This window comes from Theropithecus gelada, chromosome 11 (genome assembly GCF_003255815.1).
Source record: "Theropithecus gelada isolate Dixy chromosome 11, Tgel_1.0, whole genome shotgun sequence".
In the NCBI taxonomy this organism is placed as follows: domain Eukaryota; kingdom Metazoa; phylum Chordata; class Mammalia; order Primates; family Cercopithecidae; genus Theropithecus; species Theropithecus gelada.
Window position 1 is genome coordinate 10595131 of NC_037679.1, and position 5199 is coordinate 10600329.

Consider the following 5199-nt stretch of genomic DNA (forward strand, 5'->3'; position numbering starts at 1 on the left):
TTTTTTTTGAGACAAGAGTCTCACTTTGTTGCCCAGGCTGGAGCGCAGTGGCACGATCTCGGCTCACTGCAACCTCTGACTCCTGGGTTCAAGCAATTCTTTTTTTTTTCTTTTTTTCTTTTTTTTTGAGACAGAGTCTCGCTCTGTCGCCCAGGCTGGAGTGCAGTGGCCGGATCTCTGCTCACTGCAAGCTCCGCCTCCCGGGTTTACATCATTCTCCTGCCTCAGCCTCCCAAGTAGCTGGGACTACAGGTGCCCGCCACCTCGCCCCGCTATTTTTTTTTTTTTGTATTTTTTAGTAGAGTCGGGGTTTCACCGTGTTAGCCAGGATGGTCTCGAACTCCTGACCTCGTGATCTGCCCGTCTCGGCCTCCCAAAGTGCTGGGATTACAGGCTTGAGCCACCGCGCGTGGCCGGGTTCAAGCAATTCTCATCCCTCAGCCTCCCGAGTAGTTGGGATTACAGGCACCCGCCACCACTTCAGGCCTAATTTTTGTGTTTTTTTTAGTAGAGACAGTGTTTCACCATGTTGGCCAGGCTAGTCTTGAACTCCTGACCTCAAGTGATCTGTCTGCCTTGGCCTCCCAAAGTGCTAGGATTACGGGTGTGAGCCAGTGCGCCCAGCCTGTTTGCATATTTTAAGCTTAAATTACCCAAACGTGGATTTTCTATTGAAAAACTCAACCCAACTTCGCTCACCACTGTATACCTAGAGCAGTGCTTGGCATGTGGTAGGCTCTCGGTTAATATTTGTTGACTTATTCCAAGAAAAAGTCACCAAAAATCAAAATAATATGCCACCAAACAGGAGGTTCAACAGTTCACAGGTTTTTCACTGGAGACCCTGTAGGCCCTGCCAGGTGGGACAGGGGTATGCAACGGTTCATCCCTAGGAGTGCAGAAGTGAAGGAGGGAGGGTTCCAGGTGGGGACAAGGTGGGATTCTCTAATCACCTAGGAGCCTTGGTGACAACCAGACTGGGCTTGAGGTGGGCAGTTGGGGGAAAGGACAGAGAAGAGACAGGGAAGTGATGAGAAGGGTGGAAGACAGGAAGGGTATTCCCAAAGGCTTCTTGGGCCAGTCTTCAGATTGGGAAGGAGGGTTAATGGGAGAGACTAGAACTGAATTTTTCCTTCTCTCCTCACCCCCCCGGCCCCCCGTCTGCTCTTGGCTGCAGAACTTTTACCTGAGGCCACTGGCTACTCAATGTACCATCCCCTGGGCTCAGGGTCTATGCCCAGCCTCCTATGCTAGCCAGCCTTCCCAATTTCCCCATTGCTGCCAGAAGCATCGAAGTCCTTGAAACAAGCCAGCCCCTGTCCCAGTCTTCAGACATGTCCTTTTTAATCCTGTCTCAATTTCAGGTTCACCCCACACCCGCTCCCAAGTCCTGCTGATTCATTCCCTGCCTCCTGGTTCCTCACCGTCCTTTCTGCTTTCAAAACCTTCATTTGAAATTGCGTCTTTATCAACCAGCATCTGGAGGATCAGCAGGAGCTGCTGCCAGCCACCTTTGCCTCAGGCCCCTCTCTTTCTTTCACAATCAGGACAGCCGTATTCATATTCCTTGAGTACTGTTTGACTGTGGCAGAAACACAGAGGGCCTGGCTGGGTTGCTTCCTGTTTGCTGTTCACCCTCAAGCCCAGCCAGATGCTTGGCACTCACTGGCTATCTTTTCCTCCTCAAAGCCTTTTCCTTATATTCTTGCTAAGCAAGCCGTATTTCTTTTCTTTCAGATTCTTACCAGAGACTCCCCTCTTTCAAGAGGGCTTCCGAGACTAAGGGGCATCTTGCTGCCTCAGTTTCTAGGTGTTATTTGTTTCCAAGTTTCTCTACTATCCGAGCTTTCCTTATGTGGGACTTCCCCACTAAATATCATGGAGAAGGGAGAACCAACAGGCCCAGACGCTAGACCACCTGGATCCTGTTTTCCTTCTCCTTCCCAATCCTTGAGTCTTGGTCCCCAAACTTGTCTCCAGAATGTTCTTCCTGACCAATCTACCTGGCTTTCCAATCCCTGTCACACCCCTCTGCCTTGAGGTGTATGGCAATGCTATTTTGCTAGTCTGTCCTTCATTCTCTATTATATGCAGAGCTGAGGACTGGGTTGTTTTCTTCCTTCAAATCTCTACCTAGGCCTTAGGACCAGGTTGTTCAGGGTACAAGAGAATAAGCGGATCCCACAGGGCTGTCAGGTGCCACAAAAGTCTTCTAACAGTCCTTCTCCTCCCTGGAGTGAGCTCACCCGTGTTCACCACACAGGCCTTTTACACAGCACAATTACAGCATTGAGCTCGACACAGAGGCAGGCACTGCCCTGCACTTAACCTCCTGCTTTTTCAAATCCTCAGTCTCGTCCCTATCAAATGAGAATGAACATTTGGGCTTTCCCAGAAACGGGCAGAGGGCTGTGTAAAGAGCTGAGTTCACCCAAGCTACGGCATGGACACACCCAACCTGGTCTTCAGCATCACTTCCAGGGCTGGAGATGTTGAAACACATCCGTGGGAGCCAGAAGATGCTAAGGAGAATGCCATCACCATTTTAAATATTACCGCTTACCATATCAAATCAAGTTAGTTATCTTCTCTGTTTTACACAGAAGGAAACTGAAGCACAGGGAGGTGAAGTAACTTGACCAAGGTCACACAGCTAGAAACGTAGCAGAGGCAGAATTTGCGTTCAGGCCTATGCATCTCCAAAGCCCTCTCTCTTAACTATGACATCACATTGTCTTGCATTTGACTGGTGCTTGGAGCTTTGCCAAAACACTTCATATACACCTTCTCATTTGCTTCCCACCCAGGGAGTGTTTATGTGTTTGGCTAAGGTTATACATCGAAGTTAGTGACAGGGCTGAGTCAGCTGCCTGCCTCCATGATACTCACTGCCTCCCTGCTCTGAGAGGCCCTCAGCCCTAGGGTTAGCTGCTCCTTCTGGTCCTGAGGTCTGTTCCAGGCAATGGTTGCATAGACTAAGTTCATGCTCATATTCCCTGTCCCCACTTCTTCCAGCTGAACTTGGGCTAATATGTTTCTGACCTCACAGGGCACCTGACACACATCAGGGCCTCCCCTTCTCTGCCCTGAGCTCTTCCATGCTGCTATGGGTAGGAGTCAGCTGTTCTGCCCACTGTAGGACTGTGGGCAGCATTACTGAGGTGAAGTCATCTTGAGCAGCCCAGTCTCCTGCACACTTCCCTCTTTCTTTTGAGGGTCTTGTCCTGCTCTCTGCCCTGGTGCCCCTGGAAGCAGCTTTCTCTGATTACCTGTGGGTTCCTAAAGTGCCTGGCACCATTAAGGAACTGGAGCTAGGGAAATGCCTGCAATGCTACTGGCTCCTGCTAGGCAACTGGAATCAAAGCATCTTTCTCTCTCTCTCTCTCTCTCTCTCTCTCTCTCTCTTTTATTTTAGACAGAGCTTTGCTCTTGTTGCCCAGGCTGGAACGCAATGGGGCGATCTCGACTCACTGCAACCTCCCCTTCCCGGGTTCAAGCAATTCTCCTGCCTCAGCCTCCCAAGTAGCTGGAATTACAGGCGCCTGCCACCACGCCCGGCTAACTTTTTGTATTTTTTGTGGAGATGGGGTTTTGCCATGTTGGCCAGGCTGGTCTACAAACTCCTGACCTCAGGTGATCCACCCGCCTCAGCCTCTCAAAGTGTTGGGATTACAGGCGTGAGCCACCACACATGGCTGGAACCAAAGCATATTACGAACCCCTCACCTGACCTGGTTTTGGTCACCACATGAATTTGCCTGTCTCATCCTTCTTAACCTTTCCTTTGATGGGAAGGGAGACAGCTCATCTGTCTGGAACGGAGAATAGGTCCTGTGTGGTGCACACACATCTCTGGTAAAAGGAGCAAAAGTCCTCGAGGCTCTTTGGTGCGTCCAGAACTATGAACCTCACCCAGTGCCTGTAAATTGTGTGTGGGCCTGGGGGCGAGCTCAGAGCATAGAGTTAACACCCTTTCTGAGAGTGCTGCAATGGGTTGTCGGCTGTTAGAATGGGTCTGTTGTAAGCTTTGCTGGCAAACTGACTGCCCCCCCACCCCCTTACACAGAAGAGCCCCATCCTACCCTCTGCAGAGGTCTGGGTCTGCGATGATTGGCCCTGAGTGCAAGTACAAGCTGTTTCTCCTTTTTGTCAGCCTGGGAATCTGAACAACTGAGGAAATAGGGAAGTCGGTGACAGTCAGTCATGAACACCCAACAGATTCCATTTCCCCGCAGCAGGAGGCAGATCCCTCCCCACCCCCAAAAGCCCCCAGGCTCGGGAGGGAATCAACCAAGCAAGGATCAGACCGATCTCCACCAGCGAGGCTTCTCCTCGCTGTCCCCTTCTGCTCAGGCGCAACGTGGCAGGGCAGGAGGAAACCTCTCTGGAAGAGATGCCTTACCAAAGCACATGGGGTGGCCCGACCTGGGGAGACGGGGCACAGAAGGAATGCAGGGCGTGGATGGGTGAGGGGAAGAGGGTGTGGAGCCCTGGCTCTGGCTGGTCCCCCTCTCACCCCTCCAAGTTCCAGAGGCCTGGGCTCCTCATTCATCTCGTAAGCGCCAAGGTGGAGGGGGGTCCTACCGAGGGAGGAGCTAGAGGCCACCGCGACCAGCAGAGAGCGAAGGCAGGAGGGACCAGCCTGGCCCAGCCCCTTCATTTTACTGTCGGGGGTGGTGAGGAGGAAGAGGAAGAGGCGAAGGCTGGCGGAGGAGGAGGTGAGAGCGAGGACTCGGCAGAAGCGAGCTCCGCCGGAGGGAAGTCCAAGCAATTAGAGAACTCAGGGGAACCCTCCCGGGGAGAGGGTCGCGGGCTCCTTCTGCCGCTTACCTGTCGCGCCGAGGCAGAGCCGCAGCCGCGCCACGGAGCCGCTCCCGGGCTTCCCCACCGGACGGCCGGGAGGGTGGGGCCGGTGCGGGACCTCCCCCAGCTGCCCGAACGCGCCCGCCCCGCCCCTCCCGGGCCAGGTGCAGCGGCTCCCGCCGTGTCCCCAGCGTGCTGCGGGCCCGGGAACTCCCGGCAGACGGGCAGAGGAGCGCCCCGGCTTCTTTGCGTCTCAGCCCGCCCCGGGGGTGCGGTCTCTGCGGCCAGGCTTTCAGCACGGAAAAAGATTGGAGGGTCCAAGTCACCCCAAAGACGACAGGCATTAGCAGAGCCGCGGGCGGCGCGTGCATGGAACCGGAATGTGCTGCGCGCCCG

The 5199-nt window shown here is 53.8% G+C and overlaps 1 protein-coding gene across 2 annotated transcripts in view; it reads right to left on the bottom strand.

The window, feature by feature from the left end:
* Nucleotides 1–4662, bottom strand: part of GALNT6 (polypeptide N-acetylgalactosaminyltransferase 6) — a 40051-nt gene extending 35389 nt beyond the window's left edge. Inside the window, exons 1-2 of one of the 2 annotated variants that reach the window (XM_025401569.1) lie at nt 4585–4662; nt 4083–4170 (exon numbers count right to left, since the gene is read on the bottom strand). The gene's annotated coding sequence lies outside the window, so the exon portion shown is untranslated. Of the gene's footprint in view, nt 1–4082; nt 4171–4516 lie in introns of both variants that reach the window. The other variant, XM_025401568.1, reaches the window with a different exon arrangement.
* Nucleotides 4663–5199: the final 537 nt, after the last annotated feature.